This window comes from Diabrotica undecimpunctata, chromosome 10 (assembly GCF_040954645.1).
Source record: "Diabrotica undecimpunctata isolate CICGRU chromosome 10, icDiaUnde3, whole genome shotgun sequence".
Taxonomy (NCBI): Eukaryota; Metazoa; Arthropoda; class Insecta; order Coleoptera; family Chrysomelidae; genus Diabrotica; species Diabrotica undecimpunctata.
This window is the reverse complement of record NC_092812.1, coordinates 43,934,394-43,955,525: the sequence shown is the minus strand read 5'-3', so window position 1 is coordinate 43,955,525 and position 21,132 is coordinate 43,934,394. Positions and strand designations below refer to the sequence as shown.

General features: G+C 36.2%; 1 protein-coding gene across 2 annotated transcripts in view; it reads right to left on the bottom strand.

The window, feature by feature from the left end:
* The window catches only part of LOC140452522 (ras-specific guanine nucleotide-releasing factor 1-like), a 72,352-nt gene extending 67,347 nt beyond the window's left edge, over nt 1–5,005 (bottom strand). For both annotated transcript variants that reach the window (XM_072546836.1, XM_072546837.1), the window contains exon 1: nt 4,942–5,005. The gene's annotated coding sequence lies outside the window, so the exon portion shown is untranslated. The remainder of the gene's footprint in view (nt 1–4,941) is intronic.
* Between the last annotated feature and the right edge of the window lie 16,127 nt (nt 5,006–21,132).

The following is a 21,132-nucleotide window of genomic DNA, read 5'->3' as shown; positions in this document are numbered from 1 at the left end:
AAAATGATAAATGATGAAGTTAAATGAACAATTGTGTACAGGATATTGAAGAAATATGAAATATGAATTGTTTTTAAAAGTACACTGTAGAAAAAAGTACTAGAGTATAAAAGAAAATAAATAATTATGTATTTGTGGACGAATATGAACAAATGTAGGAATATATAGGTATAAGACACAGCCACAGCTATTTTCCACGCGTTTAAACCGAACATAACAAAAAGGCCAACAATCTGAAAAGGACCGTTTTTCCAACAGAACTTCTACTTAGTTGAGGGCTTGGTCCAACCGGCACCCAAAGGCAGGAAATCGTTCTGACACTACTGCTTTACAACCACCACTTAAGTTCAGAGAGCGGCAATATGCAGATGTCATGTCTTCTTCTTCTTCGTTCTCAGTAGTATTTTTACACAAAGTTACAATTAAGGTCAATAAGTTTTCTTTTTTTTATATACTATAACTTTTCCTCTTCTTTTCTTCTTTATAAATTTTCTTACACTGGCTTTATAAATTCTTGACTTCATCTCAGTGTTAATGTGGCTGTTTCGCCATATAGTGTTATTAAGTCATCCTACCAGTCTATTTGCTTTTTGTACTTGATCTCTTACTTCTTTGTCCAGGTCTCTATAGCTGGACAGTGTAATGCCAAGGTATTTTATTTCCATTATTTGTTCAATATTGAAGCCATCAATTTTTATTTTACGTCTGGTTGGTTCTTTGCTGATGACTATTGTTTTAGTTTTCTGAGGCTGACTAAATTACTGTTATTTACTATGATTAAATTCTGAAAATTACTTTGATCGCTTAAAGTTATTATTTCGTAATGTCGTCTTTGATAAGAAAGTGGTGGTGTTAAATATGGTTTTTATGATAGTTTAAGCACTATTTCGTTTCCGCAATTAGCAGATGGGGAGGATGAATATGACGTTAATAAGTATTCTTCTTCTTGTAGTAAAACAAGTTTATAATGTTATTTGACGAGTGATCGCGTAAAAACTCACAGTTTATAATTATGTTACATGTACATCTTTACATATTAATGTGTTTGAGTTATTTTATTAAGATTTATGGGCCCTATTATGCAGCCTTAGTTTATTCAGAAAGAAAATTGAAGAACGTTTAAAATAACAAACACCTTACACTTGCGAGATGTCCCCCTCAGAGAACGCAGGATGGTGCTATTTTATTTTAACTACAGTCGACTTTCTTCCATTTTGTAAGGGACGCTGAGCCAGTTGCTGCATCATCTGTGATACAGAAAAATATGTTTTTCTATTCCGCATTTTATGATTTCATTAAAAGCACGTGATTTCAAATATATACATACATTTATATTTGTAAGTTTATTTCTTTTTTTATTAAAAGGTAGTAAAATTGTTGCCTTTATAACAATAAATAAGGTTAGTGCTACGATAGCATTGCTACGCTCATGATGCAATTGCACGTATCCTGATGCGAGAATTAGATGGCCTGCAACATACCAATCTAGAAGCCCGTGGAATGATTCTGAGTTAGTCTAATAAATATATTTGTAGCGCTCCAAAAATATGTTATAAATTGTGTTTTTAGTGTCAGTGTTAAAATACTGTAAATAAATTAAAATAAGTGTTAAAAGACTGTGAATAAAATTTAAATAAAATTACAATATTATTATAGGGTTTAATGAAGTACTTTTATTGATGCATCTTTCAATATATTGAAGTATAGATCAAATAATGTTTACTAAATGACTAAACTTTATGTTTTTGCTTAATTTAAAGTATAAATCAATTGGTTTTTACCCAGAAAGGCAACTTTACGAAAACATATTTTCTCTTTCTGGTATTTTGCTTTGCAATTTCGTTTTTACTTACAAAAATTGAATTGTAATGTGACAGTATTATTGCTACTGGTACATTTTATTTGTTAATTACCAAAAAAGAGTATCGCTATCAAAGTAAACTTGGTGATTTTGCTAATTTAAGGTATAAATCAATTGATTTTTACCCCAGAAAGGCAACTTCGCAAATATATTTTCTCTTTCTGGTATTTTGCTTCGTAATTTCGTTTTTTTTTTACAGAAATTGAAGGGCTGAAGGGAATTGAAGAAGAAATTGGGCAGAACTACGATTGTCACATACAATTAAAGAACAAGGCAAGCGATGAAAAAAATTCTGATAAAATTGCCGCTGCGTTAAATGACTCAACCATACACGCCTGTAATTTTCACCTGCAACAGGTCATGTACGTTCCAACAGATCCGATAAATCCGGTTCTATTTTATGAAACGAAACCCGCTACTTATAATTTTACGATTTTTAATACTGGAAATAATACTGGTAAATGTTTCATGTGGACTGAGATTGAGGATGGACGTGGGTCCTCAGAAGTAGCGTCTTGCTGGGTTCACCATCTTAGGAGCCTCCCCCAAACATTTAAAAATGTTAGACTATTAAGTGACACTTGCGGTGGTCAGAACAAAAATCAATTTGTTGCTGCCATGTTTCTGTATGCTGTTCAGGCTTTACCTATTGAAGTAATCGATCAAAAATTTCTTATCTCTGGCCACAGTCAAATTGAATGTGACTCAATGCATACTAGAATAGAAACCGCTGCCAAAAATATCCCTGTATACTTGCTGCATAAATGGGTAACTATTGCAAAGAACGCAAAACGAAATGCTCCAAAATATGAAGTTTATACAACACCTGACCTTACCTTCATTGATTGGAAATCCCTTGCAAAACTTATAATGGTTAATCGAAACAAAGCTGAAGATAGAACTGTGATTAATTGGCGTGACATTAAGTGGAGTCGTTATGAAAAAGGTAATCCTTTTGTGATGCACGTTAAAACCTATTTAGATGAAGAAGTATTTCACAAAATATTGATTGTTCCTCGTAGGGGTCGAAGAGTTACGTCCACCATGGAAAATTGTTTAAAGCCTTTGTTTAAAGAAAAAAGAAAAATATCGGCTGCAAAACTTCAAAACTTAAAAGAAATCAGTAGTGCCGCAAATTTTCCCGACGATTGCAGAGCTTTTTATACAGACTCAATAATTGGAGATCCAAATATTGTGCACGAGACGGTATTACCCGATATAAATGACCAGGAAGAACAAGAGATTTTTTTTGAAATATTTATTTTACAAGAAGTGTACATCGTTGTTTATTTATTACTTATTTTTATAAATGTTACTGTAGTTGTAATATTGTAGATAATGAGTATTCATTTTTCAATTTAAAATAAAGTTAAATTCCAAATGTAGCTACGTGCATTTTATTACGAAAAACCCTCCCCAGACGAATAATTTAAAGAACTATTTATTATTCTTATATCAAAGGTGTTTTTCAGTATTACTACCCAATATTTTATAGACAAACAATAATTCGATTTGAAAGACCTGATTTGATCGACAGGGTTAAACTTAAAATTTCGTTTAATCGAAAACGACGATTTTGTAGTTAGCCACTTTTGGAACCAGGCCATCGATATAACAATTTAATTTAATATTATATGGATCTCATTCATAAAAACTAAATCTAACGCTGATGGCAAATTTTTTATTCTGAAACGGGTTGGATTCGTAATGACTTGGTATAAATTGCAGCTGTGAACAAAATTTATTTCTTAACAATGTTTTTTTGCATTTATAAGTTTATTTAGTAATATGTAGTATTAGTATTTAGTAAGTAAATAAGTTGAAATCTCCAAATAACATAAGAATATCAAGGTTTGAAACAAGTACCATTTTGTCAATACTAGACGAAATGAAAATGAATTTTGAGAAATGTTTAAACGGAAAAGTTTATTGTTAGTGACAGAAGAAATAATAGAAAACTTTTTAGTAACTCTTAATGCTTAATATATGCACATTCTACCTGCTCATCTCGTTATCGTTTATCGTCTCGTGAATTAGTTTTTTATCTGTTCATTTATTTCCACAACTGTTGTTTTTATCCTGTCAAGGATATTTTTAAAATATATTGTTCAAATGTGTATGTATCTCCTTAATTTTTCCGTATTTATCATGAAGACTCGCCTCTATTGATGTTGAGCTCAACACTTCAATTCTAAGCTACTGTTAGTAAACACCAGCTTTTCTGTAATTTTATGGTTGCATTCTACTCATTTTCACGGCGATAAAGAAATACTTGTTGCATTATCCTGCATCTGAAATCTCTGGTGCAATATACGACACTTAGATCACTATACCAATCAATAACCGTCCGTAAAAATGTCAAAAAACAACAAAACCAACACTATTATTGTGATAATAACCTGCTAAAATTTTTAAACCAATTATTATTCGTTAATTAAAGAAATAATTAACCATATTTGAGTTTGGGAATTCAATAATTTTTGTCGTGGCGTAATTCAAGAACTAATATAAAAAATTCAGAAATTAAATCAATATTAATTTAACAATAAATGTTAGTTTTGTTTTAATCATTTGTACACGCAGTATTTAGTTAATTTCGAAAATTAAGCCAGGGGATTAAATGAAGAACATTACTTAAATTAAATATATCATTTGTTTTTGATTGTTTTACAAATTTTAAGTGTACTGAAAGGATTTACGTAGTTTTTAATATTTTATATAATAAAAATTCAGTTGAAAGTGTGTACATACTTTGTTTATATCATTTTTCCCTTGTCTTAATAAAAAAGTTCTTAATAGATAAGACTTAATTTACAGTAAATGCAGTTTACAAAAATAGTAATACAAGTTATTTTATATATTATGTTAAGTAAGACAATTTTAACTGTGATGTATAAGTTTTTGTATTAAATAGGATTTTGAATATTTCATAAACCAAGAACGGATTTAAAATTTGTTTTTACGCTCTAATAGACTAAAAAACTCAATTCTACAATTTTTTATCACATAAACTGACCTTATTTTTCCTAATTGTGTTACATTTTAGTAATAAAAAAATAAAAACTACCTGTATGACTTACCTACATACATGCCCCTCTGTCTTGAGCACCACGACACTTTGATTCTTCCACGACCACGTTTTGGAGATCGACTGGAAAAGTGCCCCTAGTTTTTTCACCATATAGAACCGAGAAAACAACGTCCAATACGCGTGCGTACTTGTTGAATATAAACTCTAACCAAAATGAGATCGATAGGAGTTTGGCTCACCTAATCATAATCATTAGAGCAACAAGTAGATAGAAATGAAACTGAAATATTTGTGTTTTGACGTGTGTATTGACCCTCAGGAACCTCAGGTGTATCTGCAAGATTAGGAACTTAATGATTGATTATTAGAGTTGGGCATGCTACTAAAAATGTGGAAAATGCGCATAAATATTTATTAGCTTACCAAAAATATGTTTAAATTTTACAAAATCTGCTTATAATATTAGAAAATTTAAATTATACAACTATTTAAATAACAGCAAGTCAATCTTCTCCTTTATTATAAACGTGTCCGTTATCTTGTACTTAAAATGAGAAATACAAGGTATAGTGGTATAATACTGTGCTCACAGACCACCAAGTAATTTATATAATAGACTAGATATCATACAAGTTGATAAACTAACTAGGCTTCTTCTTCTTTAAGTTCCATCTTTTATCGAATGTTGGAAATCATCATGGCTATGCGGACCCTATTGATTGTAGCTCTAAATAGCTCTGCACTATGATTTTTTAAGCCACAATATTGTTCGTCTTCCCATATTTCGTCTTCGTCAAATTTTGCCTGGCCTAATAAGTTGTAATAATGAGTATTTTTGCCCTCTCATCGCATGTCCTAAGTACTGAAGTTTTCTTCGTTTGATTGTCAATATTATTTCAGCAACCAAATACTTACCATGTCGGGATAGTATTATGAGGTTTTTTTACATGGTTTTTTCCTCATCGATTCACTAACAGGAGAATTTTACTATTATGATGCATGTGGTTGTCTTTTTAAAGACAGAATCACATGCTATGATTTTTCTGACAAATATTCTCAAGTTAAAGTTTATTTCATGTAATCAAATGAACTATCTTACAATAAAGTCGTCCTAGGAACGCAACTCAACAATATTGGCAATATCGTTTTAAAGTCGTCTACTTTAAAATGTATAATATATGTCTGAATTGTCAATATGAATGAGTCGGATAAAATTAAATTATTAGAAAAACTTTTCACCAAGTAACAAAAAATAAGATCTGTTTAATTTATTAATGTTTTTATTTTGAAAATGATTTCCGAAGTAAAAATTAAAATGTCAATAAACTTATTTTAAACCTAAATTGTGGCTTATTCCCAAGAAAAATACTAATAACATTAAGATGCCAATAGTTTCAGAATTATATTAATGAATAGATTGGAAGCATTTGGGCTGTAGTTCTTTCGTCGAATTCAGAAAATTTCATGAACGACACACACTATCAACAGGGTGGTGCTTTGAATGATAAACAAAGAGCGGGAACTTTTTTTGAAGCCGTCTGTTATGAACCGGTCGTACTGCAGCCAATTGGCTTATTTTACATCTTCCATTTCTTTATGATACCCATTCCAGAATTCTGTATCCCTGTACTAGCTTATACAGATCTAGTAGATGGGTACCATATACTTTTGGAGTCACTTCGTTTGCTCCAAAAGGTGTTTTCCACCTGCGATCCAATGCCTCGCAGTCATGCAAGCTATTCGTAAAGAAATGGATGACGCAGCACAGACTGAAACTTGGGACAGATAAAACCGAAGCCATCATTCTAAAGGGGAAAAGGAACAGGGAAAAAAAAGTTTAATTACAATGTGCGGGAGCATGTCTAACACCCAAGAAACACGTAAAGTAACTAGGAGTGACATTGCACCAGAATGGAAAATGGGGAGAGCACGTGCGGGAGGTGGCCCGGTAGGCTGGGAATAGTGCAGCTGCCTAAAGTAGAGGGAACAGAACCCCTCCTTGTGGACAGCCTCCACCTACTTTTGCTTTGATGGTTGCTTTACCCAGAGTGGACATTACTGTTCTATTCTCTAGGGATGCCCTTATCAATCTGCATATTACCGCAGGTGCGCCTCGTCTACTCATAGCTCCTATCAAAGAGCTGGTGGTAACATTATTAAATGCCCCTTCTATATATAAAAAAGCGGCCATTGCTATCTCTTTGTCTTCCATTGATTTTGAGATAAGCCTATTTAGATCATCCAACGCAGAGTCCGTAGATTTACCAGGTTGGTAAATTGGCATATTGACGATTGCTTAGAGGATTATCTTTTAACACTTCGTCTCTGATGTACCTATCAAGAAGCCTTTCCAGAGTTTTTAATAGAAAAGAAGATAGGCTTATCGGTCTATATAACTTTGGTGTTAGGTCTAATACTTTACCTACCTTAGGCAAGTATATTACTTAAACCTTTTGCCATATTTCCGGTACGACCCCCCATGCTAAACTGGCTTTAAGGAGCTTGCATAGGTGTGGTATCAATACCTCTAATCCCATATGCAACAGTATTGGATATATGCCATCTGTCCCTGGAGACGCTTATGGCCGCAACTTATTTATAGCCCATCTAATTCTGTTTGGTCTTGTGATTGCTGTGGCTATTTCCCAATCTGTAGACCTTGACCTAGTGAGCCTTTGGTCTATGTTGGTTGGCCTATCTGCATCATCAAGAATTGTTAAGCCCGGAAAGTGCGTGTTTATCAGTTCTCTAAGACTTTCCTCTTTGGTGTCCGTAAATTTGCCATTAGCTTTCTTCAGGAAACCTAATTCTTTTATTGTAGCACCATCCTTTGCCAGGACTTTATGGATTCGAGAACATGCCGGGATACCTGTAATCTCTTCGCAAAACTCCCTCCATAAATTCCTTTTAGCTTTCCGTTAGCTTATACCTGCAGGTATCTGAATCTTGGTTACTTTTGGCTTTATTAAATAGGCTTCGGACTTCCGACCTCATCCTCTTTAAGCCGTTGTTCCACCAGACTGTATTACTGCCCGTACTTTTCCTTGTTTTTTTCTGGACAGTTTTTCTGGTAAACCGCCATAATAGCTTCGCTTATCGTTTCTGCCTCCGAATCTATAACCTCTGGGCCTTTAAACAAGATCATACTTTCTCCGAGATTTTTACTGAGGGACTCCCTATATCCTACCCAGTTTGTATCTCTAGGATTTCTGTATTTAATTTCCGATCGAAAAATATCATGGTCAAATCGTATATGTCTGTGATCCGCACATGAGGGTTCGTCAGCTGTTTCGTTATAATCTCAGTTGTAGTTTGAACGCGGCTGAGGGAATTGTGTTTCTGTGTGACAAAACTAAATTGTTTTGTCATCGTCAGAGAAAAACCTAAAGGTTTGTTTCTCGAGACTGACATGAAAGATGCAATAGAGCTCGTTTGTCAAGGCCACTCCATCAGACGGGCAGCAGAATTAAAAAATGTAAACTACGTAACATTATCTAGGTATGTAAAAAAGAAAAAAGACAATAAGTGTGATAAAAATTTTAAAGTATGTTCCGCACTACATTGTCCGACAAGTGTTTAATGTAGAACAAGAAAATAAACTGAGAGAGTATTTGCTAATGTGCTATGTCTAAATATTTTATGGTCTTCCAGTGGCGGAATGCAAGAAAGTTGCCTATAACATGGCAGTAATAAATAAAATCTGCTCAGCAGAAATCAAAATAAGAATAGAAAAAGCCAGATCCATATTCACTAAAATGAAGAGAGTGTTCTGCGGAAGAGATTTGAGCCTTGAAATGAAACTTCGCCTGATGATATGTTACGTACTTTCTGTGCTGTTCTACGGAATGGAGTCATGGACGTTGAAAAAGATTGATACCAAAAAATTAGAGGCATTTGAACTGTGGATGTATCGCAGAATCCTGAGAATATCATGGACCGAGAGAGTCACAAATGTCGAGGTCTTGAGAAGAATGAATAAAGAAAAGGAAGTCATATTTACGATCAAAAAACGAAAACTGCAATACTTGGGACACATTACAAGAGGCGAAAGATATGAACTGCTTCGAATAATTATGCAAGGGAAAATAGCAGGAAAAAGGTCTATAGGAAGAAGACGAAACTCCTGGCTAAAGAATCTACGGGAATGGTATAGCTGTAGCAGCAACGAATTGTTTCGGTCAGCAGTTTCGAAAATACGTATAGCCCTGATGATCGCCAACCTTCGGAACGAAGATGGCACTTGAAGAAGAAGAATAAATAAAATAAAATATCTAATTTCATGGGACGCTAACAAATCGGCAGGACAAGATTGGTTCTATGAGTTTTTGAAAAGAAATCCATCGCTCAGTCAAAGAATTCCTGAGGGATGTAGTTTGTCCCGAGCTATCTCTTTCACAACGGCAAATGTAGAAGTGTTTTTTTACAATTTGCAAGCAGTGTACAAAAATCCTTACTTTGCAAATGGAACACGAGTATTTAATCTGGACGAAACAGGCACACGCACAGTTCAGACGCCTCAAAAATAATTGCCGAAAATGAGCTAAGCAGGTCAGCAAGTGCACTAGTTCTGAGAAGGGTACTAATGTGACAACCTTTTGTTTCATCTCAACGAGCGGCGACTGTATCCCCCCCCGTCATGATATTTCCACGTGTACACTTTAAGCCTCACATGAACCAGGAAGCCTCCACTGGTACTCTTGGTTTGGCAAATCCATCACCACTCAAAAAGCAGCATACAATCACCCACTCTGATATTATGCGACAATCACGAAAGTCATTTATCATTGGAGGCACTTAGCATCCTGGACAAACAGCAAATATTTACAATGTTGCGGGTTTGAAGAAAACAGGGATTTACCCAGATGACAGACATGTTTTCACCGATGCCGATTATTTATGTAATTACGTTACCGACGACCAATAGCGGACTTGCCAGCTACTTGTCAGGTAAAAGAGAATCCAACGTAAGGTGATGCTCCTGCTGAAAAAATCAACAACTCAACAATGGAAATCGATGCAGATGCCAACTCCTCAAATTTCAATAACAACTCTTAAGACCCCAGTACTTCTACCATCAGTAATGTAAAAATTTCCTTATGCGAACCTGAAGATTTTAGAGGATTTCCCAAGGCAGGGAGTAGGAAAAACAATAGAAAATAGAAATGGTCAAAGGGAAAATAACACATTTTATTAAAGACACTAGGAAGAAATCCAAAAAATCGAAGAGGTTCAGTCTTCATCTAAAGAAGATGTAGTCAATTATAGAGACTTTTGACGACTTTAGCGCCATTCAAGACATTTTCATTCTTAATGAAGACGAATTCATAGATCTGGATAGGTCACCCATTAAAAATGATTGGGTACTGTTGGAAGAGAGATTTCGAAGTGAAATTTTTCAGAAAAAAAAGGACATAACAGCTTTGTAGAGCCACCAGTTCCAGATGTATTAATAGTCGCTGAGAAAAGCATTAAGATGATTTTGGAAAACCCGGTTTTTGCGGGATCAATACAATACCAAAAACCATTTATTTCTTTCGGAATCGATTTCACCAATTTAAACATTGGCTAACTACTATATTCAACGTTTCAATTATTTTTCCTTTGATGTTATATTATTTTTTTATTATTGGAATAAAACTATAGAATACCATTTTGTACAACTTGGTCGTTTTTATATATGTTACATTGTACCCCTATGTATGTTACATTGTGCCCCAGTGGTGGGACACGATAAAACATCTTTTTTTAAACTTAAGAAGTTCTTTGTTCATATTTTCTCTCTTATTTCTGCGGTGGATTTTCTTTTCTTCCTTACCTAGTTATTTATATTCCTCCTCTGCTTGCCGGGCACTGTGCCCCTGTTGCATAAATAGATATGCTCTATTTTTTCTTTCTGTTGTAATCTGACATTCTTTGTCAAAACAGTCATTCGTTCTTGTTCTTCTTTGTTTATCTTCCGTGCCTAGTAATTCTTCAGCTGCGTCTTTCATAATGTTTTTGCACCCTTCCCACTTTTCATTTATGTTCTCATGTTTTACTCTGTTTTCTAGTTTGATTTTTATATTCCCTATTTTTGTGTGTATTTTTGAGTCCATCTACTATGAAATAAGTCATCAGTCATTTTTGAAATCAGAGCATCAAAAACATTTAAAATTCGTTATATCTCAAGCACCAAATTTTTTCATTTTGTTGGGCTGTGTTATCATTCCTGTTTCATACCATGTAAGTCCAACGTTTACTTTGTATTTTAGTTGTTTCGTTGACGGAATTTTTAATTTTTTATTGACGCTTATAAAATGAAAGTATTTGCTTCGTTGTGTAGTTACAGAAATCTGCTGACTCAGCTGTTGATTCATCTGTTGTTTCTTTATTATGCTGTGTAAACACATTTCGACATAATGTCAGGACGTTGATTAATTCGTAAACGAAATACGTAGAATCAATTGGGGGAGTATTGTATTTGTAACAATATGATTCATGTGTAATGTATGACTCGATGTATAACTTATTACAAAATAAACACGTTTTGACATGTTTTTAGAAGACCTTATGTACATACAAATCAAACAAACATCTGCGTGTGCTAGTACTCTTTCTATTGACAAACTAAATAATTGAATATCTTATATATATATATATATATATATATATATATATATATATATATATATATATATATATATATATATATATATATATATATGTGTGTGTGTGTGAAACCACTCAAGGGTTACCGACACTTTTGTTTCGCAATATCAGTTCCTATTTCATCATCCTTTCAGCAAGCGTTCCCATAGAGATAGCTGACCATGCACGGACATCAAACTCTGACCAAAGCTGGCCTTTCGTAGGAAATGCCGACACCACATTTTGTAGGAAGATTATAAATTTAGGACTTTAACATTATTGTATCACTCGTCATTTAAGTTTCTTGCTAATAACATATTTGTATTATAATTTTATTTGCTTCATTTTATCGTAGAAGAAAGTGTAACTTTTAATTGTAAAATAAATCTTTTTTAAAAAGTCAATCAAGAAGTTAGTGATTTAACATTTGGCGCAGTCAGTAGGATCCGGTTAACGTTGTTAGAATAAGGAAACTCACTAGCAACGGCGGATCCCTATCCCTTAACGGAAAAGAACCTAGAGCCGTCGTCATTCAACTGGATACTATGGAAGGAACACCTGATGAAGCCTCTGGTAGCAGATCCCGTTAGAAAACAAGACGTCCTCGATGTTTCTGTTAATTACTATTTTAATATTTGCAAACATACCGTACATACATCATAATATTTTCAATTTATAATCTTGACTATACAGAAAGTCAAGCCAAGTTGATTATCTAATAAAGAAATAATTTTTTTACATATTATTACTATTTTATCATTTTTATTTACGCATTTCATTGATTTTATATTATATTTTTACCGATATTTTACTATATTTCATTTTATTTTAACATATTTACTTTTCGTATATTTTGTTTTTATACTTCCACTGACATATTATTATCTATCAAAATGCCTGAAACACGTTCACAAACCCAAGTTGAAATTGAACCCTACAAACTTTCAGAAATATTTTCCATAATTCCTGAGTTTGAAGGAGATCCAATCTCTCTTCCCACATTCTTAGACGCATGTGATTGCGCGATTAAAATGTCTTCGGAAGACCAACGTATCTTATTAACGATTCAAATAATTCACAAAATAAACTAAGAGGTAAAGCAGCTCAACTAATAAACTCTAGAAAACCAACTTCATATACGGACATCAAAAACTTATTAAACCTTCATTTCGGAGATAGTAGAGATCTCACTTCTTTAATTCATGACCTACAACGACTTCGACAATTATCAAATGAATCACCCTTAACCTTTTTCAATAGACTACAAGTTCTAAATGCAAATATGCACGCCTCAATCCAAAAATCAGGCCTAACACAAGACCAAAAGACCGCCCAATGCACGTTAATTGACTCTATGGCTTTGAATACTCTTAACTGTACTAGAACCCCGCTTAGGACAAATAATCAGGGCAAGTAACCCTAAAGATCTTATTGAAGCCAGTAACCGTATCCGACGTGAACTTCAGTTATCGTATTTCGAATCACAAAAATCAAATAAAGATAGCCAAAATCATCCAAAACCTTCCCAACCGATGAGAAGAACCTCATCTAATTTTTCCAAATGCACAAGTTGTGGTCGTATTGGCCATTTAAGCAGCGAATGTCGCTCATCACGTTTTCCTTCTTACCAAAATCAATATAACGGTAGACCACAAAATTACCCAAGTAATCAAAATCAATACTCTTCCAATCAACAAAATTTAAACCCACAAAGATCGAACTTCCCTTCTCAAAATCAACCGCAGAATCACCCCTCTGTTATTCAGAGAAATCCAAATTTCCAAAATTTTCAGCAAAGAGCCCATGTCTTTAATGAATACCCTGATGATCTCGTAGAATCTTATGAAGATTATTATACAAAGGATGATCTTGAAACTGACTATTTTTACGATTATACCAATGATACATCTGATTATATCAATGATACACCTGATAGAGAAAATTATCAGGATTTTCTTTCGCTACCCAATCAGAACCATCCTCCAGTATATACGAATCTTTCAACCGATATTATGAACGTACAACAACAAATCCAAGTCCACAATTTAGACAATTTCGATCCAAATGTGAATTTCTCCGAACAGAAATTCCTGTAAGCCCCTTTCGCACAATGAGTTCTAAAAACTTATATTATATCAATGACGGTACGAATACTTTTAAACTTCTAATTGACAGCGGTGCAGGAATTACAGTTTTCAAAGAGAATACTGCACGAAATTATCATAACCGATCCCCAGAAAATATTACCATTCAAGGCATAACCGACGAAAAACTCCTAATTACAGAATCTGTCCTTATTCCATTTACCGATGACAACCCTCACAAAGTTTTCATTTTTAATCTAGACATTGACTTTGACGGCATAATAGGCCTAGATTTCCTAGACCATTACGAATGTATAATAGACCTTAAAACCAGACAACTTCATACACACTTTAAAACTCTTACCCTGCATAAAGTTGGACAAGACACACATAAACCCACAGAAAATATTCCGGTGACATTTCCTACAAAAATAGTACCGCCAAATAATTTTCAAACATATCCGAAATCAAACACAAACATTAAAGCTCAACAAAATAGCAGCTCACTTCACGAAAACACTCATGATCAACAAAAACACATCCCAAGACCAAAGAAAAAACGAATAAAAGAAAAAATAAACCAAATTTCGATTGATAGCCGAACAGAACAAATATTTAAATTAAAATGCAACCTATCCAATACAGACGCAATATTGTCATCCCAAGAAATCGAAAAAGTTCGAATTCCTCACATTAGTTCATGTAGACGAAAATGGAGACTTTTTAACTTCCGTCATTATTGCTAATGCAATGCCAAAAATAATCGAATTTTCGAATATTTCCATCGAACCTATAGAAAACTTGGAGACAATTTTCACCTACGACGAAAATCACTGCGAACATCCAATTATAGACAGAGAACAAATAATTAAAGAACAACTGAGAATTGACCACTTAAACTCAGAAGAAAAGGAACAAATTCTAAACATTTGTACGGAATTTTCAGATATATTTTACGTAGAAGGTGACAAGCTAACATTCACGAATGAAATTAAGCAGGCAATCAAAACGAACAACACGAAACCGATATACACGAAATCTTACAGATATCTGTTCATAAAGAAGAGGTAAAAACACAAACCAACAAAATGCTAGAGCAAGGAATAATTCGGCATAGCATATCGCCCTGGTCAAGCCCAGTGTGGGTTGTACCCAAAAAACTTGACGCATCTGGCAAACAGAAATGGAGAGTCGTTATTGACTATCGTAAACCTAATGAAGTTACAATAGAAGACCGTTATCCACTTCCACAAATTTCAGAATTGTTCGACCAACTTGGAAAATGTCGGTACTTTACAACATTAGATTTGGCGTCCGGACTCCACCAAATTGAAATCGATCCAAAAGATATCCAAAAAACAGCATTTTCAGTTGACAACGGACATTACGAATTTGTTCGTATGCCTTTCGGATTAAGAAATGCTCCTTCCACATTTCAACGAGTAATGGATAACATCCTCTTAGGAATTCAAAACGAGAGATGTTTAGTATATATGGACGACATAATCATCTATCCAGCCACCATTCACGAGCATATGTCACGACTGACAGAAGTATTTAAAAGATTAAGGAAAGCAAATCTGAAGATACAACCGGATAAATGTGAATTCTTAAGAAAAGAAGTCGCATACTTAGGACACCTCGTAACTGAACACGGAGTAAAAACAAATCCTGCCAAGGTATCATGCATAAAAAGTTTCCCAGAACCCAAGACAGCTAAAGAAATAAAACCATTTTTAGGCCTAGTAGGTTACTACCGTAGATTTATCCCGAATTTTGCCAAAATTTCCAAACCACTGACTAAATTACTTCAAAAAGATGTCCCTTTTGTTTTTAATGCCGAATGTAAGGAAGCATTCAACGATCTCAAAAATATTCTAATGACAGACCCAATTCTCATATATCCAAATTTTGAAGAACCCTTTTTACTCACTACTGACGCTAGTGCTTTCGCAATTGGAGCCGTTTTGTCACAAGGCCCATTAGGAAAAGATCTGCCAATCACTTATATGCCTCACGAACATTATGCAGTGCAGAAACCAAATATTCCACAATAGAGAGGGAATTACTAGCTATAGTATGGGCAGTAAAACATTTCCGACCATATCTTTTCGGTCGTAAGTTTACGCTTATCACTGATCATCGACCTCTTACATGGCTATTTTCAATCAAAGACCCAGGAACCCACCTAGCGCTCTGGCGCCTAAAACTTGAAGAATATAACTACAAAATAGAGCACCGTTCAGGAAAAATCAACAGAAAGGCAGATGCACTCTCAAGAATAAAAATAAACCATTTTAAGGCCTGTGCAGATTTTCAATCAAAACTTGCCCTGCACGCATCTAACAAAGATGAAACCGAGACAGAAGAAGACGAAGAAGAAAAAGAGGACACAGAAGAAGGAATAGAAAAGATGTCCGAAGAATTCGAAAAATTTCTCGAATTATATAGAACAAAATCCATTATCGATTACTCCAAAATAGAAACGTCAAACGCAGAACTGTTAGATAAATCTCACAAGAATATCGATACCTTTTTCTGGCAGAATAAACTTGAGGACCTGCCCGAAAAAATAATGAGCGACATATTTGAAGAAAATATCTTCCTTTGTGGACCTGTGGACCTTTCGATCCACAAAGAGTAATGTCATACTTATTTCTCATACTGTATGCGAACCAAGAACAATTTGACGAATCAAAGACTTATTGCATAGAAAATAATCTCGAACTTCCCATTCTAGAAATATTTTCCTATATATTTGCAGACAAAGAACTTAAATTAAAAATCTGCCAAAATGTAATTAAACAGGCAAGTGAAGACGAAACCCCAAAAATCCTAGAACATTACCATCGTGGCAAAAATAAATTGCACAGAGGAATAAACGAAACCGTTAGACCGTTTTTGTATACACTAGAAGTGTCAGAAGTTTTTTTCGCATGGTTCTATGGGTGGCCTTTGACACATGGTTACCACATCTCCGCATCTTTTGATCCAGGATCTTCGTGATAACGACTTGGATAGACAATAGTGCACATACACTTTCGAAAGACTTGTTTACTAGTAACTAGTATTAATAGTAGGAATTTTGTTTAGTTCTTTATGTATTTGTACTGATTTTATTTATGCTATTTGTTTTTCTCTCTTTTTCTCTTTAATAAATCGTTTTGTTCCTTTGGATAGCTTTTTGAACAGCTAGTGTTTAAGACATTCTTATATTACAGGTAAGAGCTCCCATATTTTGTAACCAGTAATCTATTTTATACTCTCTATCTCATTTTAGGACATTCTTCATGTTTGTCCTATTGTGTAGATACTAATTTTATCTACACCATCCTACAGAAGGATGAGCGCAGATGAGCGTGGACTGGTCACCCAGGCTCATCTCCAGCCATCCACCAAATCTCCAGTCATTAACACTTTTGATGATTTAGATTCTTAACATCCGGATACATACAAACGGATATGCATAGGGCAGGTGGCTATGCATAATCCTAATATACCGCCTCCCCAACCTCAAGGTGTAACACCATCGTGCCAAAGGGGTGCATGGCCCAGGGGTAACATAGTGCGCTACAAGCGATGCCCAAGGGTGGTGGCGAACCTGAGGGGAAAATAGCCTTGGTGGGGTAAGGGCGCACTGCCCCACTGGACCGATCAGCACGACCCAACTCGTGGGAAAAAAGATGAGAAGGAAAAAGAAAAATAAAAAAGACGGAAGAGGGAGCAGAGGAGATGAAGGAGAAAGTAGAAGAGGAGGAGTGAAAGAAAGGGATGAAACTCAAGGGAAGAAAAGCTGGAGAAGAGAAGTGGAAGAAATTTGAGATAGAAAAAAAGCAAGCAGAAGTAGCGGGAAGGATAGGGAAGAAAAAGAGAAACAGCAAACCAAGAGACAGGAAGAAATAAAGGGAGGAGAAAAAGAGAAAGAAGAAGGAGAAAACAGGCAGAAGGACGGAAAAAATAAAATGAGGGAGGAGATTCTAAAGAAAGAAAATAAAAGAAAGAAAGATGAAGAAGCAAGCAACTCGGACAGCGGAAGCAGCTTTGATGATGAATGGAAAAACAGAGGTCAAGAAAAAGAAAATCGAGCAACAGGACAGAAACGACCACTTCGGAAGAAGAGGGACAGCCACTGAACTACAAAGCTAGATCAAAGTTGGAGCGTCTCCAGGACAGCGTAACGGAACTCGGGAAACTCATGAGGAAGGTGCCAAATACAAGGCTATCCATAAAGAGGGAGGTCGACATCCTGAGAAATCGGATGCTCGATTATATCGAGGAAGTGGAGGAAAATAAGGAAGAAGAGGCACCAAGGAAGTCTGTGTGCATGACATCCAGAGGCGTGCAGATCAACATGGAACCCTCGAAAGTTAAGAAGTTGGCGACAATGGGGGTTCAAGTGGACCTAGAGAACCCAGAAGCCATTAAACGAAGGGTAGATGCTATCGAGAACAAGATGACAACATGTAAGGAAGAGAAGGAAACAATAGAGTTTCTAAATGAAGACTGGCCGGAGGAGGTCTTCACTAGGACCATAGTGAAAGAAGGAGACATCTCAGAAATAACATGAGATGTGGCAGTCTTTGTCACCAAAAACGAAGAGGACAACAAAGCCATGGAAAAGGCCAAAGCTATGTTTCCGCAGCTACCAGGTGCTGCAGTGGAGGTGGACGAGGAGGGCGGCCTGGGAACTATGAAAGTCACGATGTCTGCTTATAAAGATGGAACAGGAGAAGTACGGATTCAAACTTCTCCCAAACAAAAAGGAAGAACCTATGCCGGTGAAATTCCTGAAAAACAGAAGATGGAGGAGCTGGGAAGAGAACACGTGGGAATCCACACACCGGCAGCACTGGGAGTTGAGATATCGAGAATGATTATGGAGTGGGCTGCAAGAGGAAGAGATGTAACGACCACCCTCCTAGGTAAAAAAACAACAAGAAGGTGGGCCAACATCAACACCAAGCCCAAAGAACAAAATGGAGTCGTAATCATCAGCAAAACCAAAGAAAAAACCTTTGTGGATCTAATGACAGAAGTAAAAGACAAACTGACAGGAAGAAAGGACATTGACATAAAAAGTATCAGACAGACTAGAGACTAGAGTTGGGCGGAGGACGGGAAATGACGGAGGAAGTGAAGAAACTCCTCTCTGATAATATATGCGTGTCGAGAGCAGTGGCAAAAGGAGGCATCGTGAAGAGAAGGATTTTGGTACAGGAAATCCTACCCAATACAACGAAGGAAGAGATCCAAAGGCCACAGAGGAAGCAGCTGACAAAGAGCAGGCCTGTGACATCATAAAAATTTGGACCGAGACACGAAGCGCAGTAAGAGGGATGATAAGTGCCGTGATCGATGTGGATGAAGACGCTGCCGAAAAGATCTTGAAAATGAAAAGAATAAAAGTAGACTACACATCCTGCCGAGTAATAGAATCAAGGGTACAAATACCGAGATGCCTAAGATGTCTTGCCTTTGGACACAAACAATGGCACTGTAAGGGGCAGAACAGATGGCACTGTAAGGGGCAGAACAGAAGAGGATGTTGCTTCCGATGTGACAAAGAGGATCACATAGCGCTGGAATGCAAGGAAGAAACAACCAAATGCTTCAACTGCGACGTGACTGGGCATGTGGCGAATTCAAGAATATGCCCAAAGTTCAACCGACTGGTTGAAAATAGAAATCACTGAGGACTAGTTCGTTCGGTCGTTGAGCATGCTATCTATTAGACGTGCTATTGATTTACAGGGGATTGCACGGAGAATTTTGTATATAAGGCCCTCTCTCCATACTGTATCGTAAGCTGCCGAGAGATCAATAAATGCCGCTGAAGTTTTAAGTCTTCTTTGGAAACTCGCTTCGATGTAGGTGGTGAGTGACATTACCTGGTCCGCGCAGCTTCTTTCTGAAAACCCGCTTGTTCGACTGGGATCACCTGGAACAGTTCTGTACTGATTCTTTTATATATAAGCCTCTCTAATAGTTTATAGATGGCAGAGAGAAGCGCAATTGGTCTGTAGTTTTTTAGGTTGTCGGCGGGTTTGCCTGGCTTTCGTATGGCTATTATCTTAGAGCGCTTTAGTTCTTGTGGAATATTTCCAGTTTCCATGATGTTTGTGAAAAATCGAGCCAGCCAAACTTTTGTATACTTGCCACAATTTATTAGGAATTCAGGGTGAATATTATCAAATCCTGGTGCTTTTGCTGGCTTAACGTCTTTAAGAGCTTCTGATATGTCTTCGCGGGTGAAAGGGGAATGCTCCGTTTCTGTGGCTACATGTTTTAAAGTTTTAAGTTCTCTCTTTACGTAGATGGTGTGTGCTTTATCCTTTGGTGCCCTGGATGTTTTTACTATATGTGATGCTACGGCATCTGGCTTTACGGCTGCCTCTCGGCGTTTCGTACGGACACCACTCCCTAATTTTCTTAGTAATGACCATGCCTGTCTACTTGATTTCCGGAAATTTAGAATTTCTACTGTTTCGGTCCACTTTTGGCTTCTAGCGGCGTCTAGGCAGCGGTGGTAAGGCATAGAGATGTTCTCCGATATTTGTCAGTTCTAAGTTTTATTCAATATTTCAGCTGTTGCTAGCGTGATATCTATGATTGTTTGGCTACGAACATTCATAAATGTAGGTTCGGTGCCTATTTAAGATATACATTCTAATGATATAGCCATAAAGAGACTTAGTTCAAGCGTTGTTATCTCTGCTGCCCCCGCCTAAATGATGAGAGTTCGAATCGCAGCCGATAATGAGTTTTACCTTCTGACTAAGCAATGATCGATGCTAGTATCAACTCTCTATTTTTGCCCTTTCGCCATAGGTATTTCACTTTAACCGCAGTTACGTCCGAGGTGCAAAACTGCGCCCTGGCGAGGTTTTGATGGAAAAACCAGTTATTTTGGTCTTAATTGTTCAAGGCTCTTGATTAGTGCTATTGCATCTTCCGTCACGACGTTCTTGCCCATGGCTTAGGTGTCGTTTCAGTTCTTTAAGGTTTTCATTTCCTCTCGTTTGGGGAGCGGGCAGCCTTAGTCGTTTCGGCAGCCAGAGTTCGTCAGCCGCGTAGCTTAGCCTCATTGCTCTTTTCCTAAAGATAGCCATGTCCTCGTCTTACATTCCGAAGACGAACAAGTGCCCTTTATCCTGACTGACAACAGCCAGTGCTGCTTCCTCCCGCAGTTTGAGGTCGACTGTAACCTTTTCCAGCCATGCAAGCACCCCACCCTTTGTTTTGGGAGGGGCTGGAGAGGAATGAGCTGCTCCCGCGGGTACCTTTCCCATCGCTTCTCCGGCCTTCAGTCTTTAGACTATCTAGGAGAGATTCCCAGATATTCCAGAGAGCCAAGTGGTGACAGGAACTGCTCTGGCGTGGTCGTTTCACATATTTCCCATTTAGCAGGCTTTTTGAAGGTTTTTATATGGCATAAGTTTCTTACTCTGAAATTTGTTTCAAATACTTCACTTTTTGCTGATAGACGAAAAAAGCCTTAGTGTGTTAATAACTAATTATGTCCAAAAAAC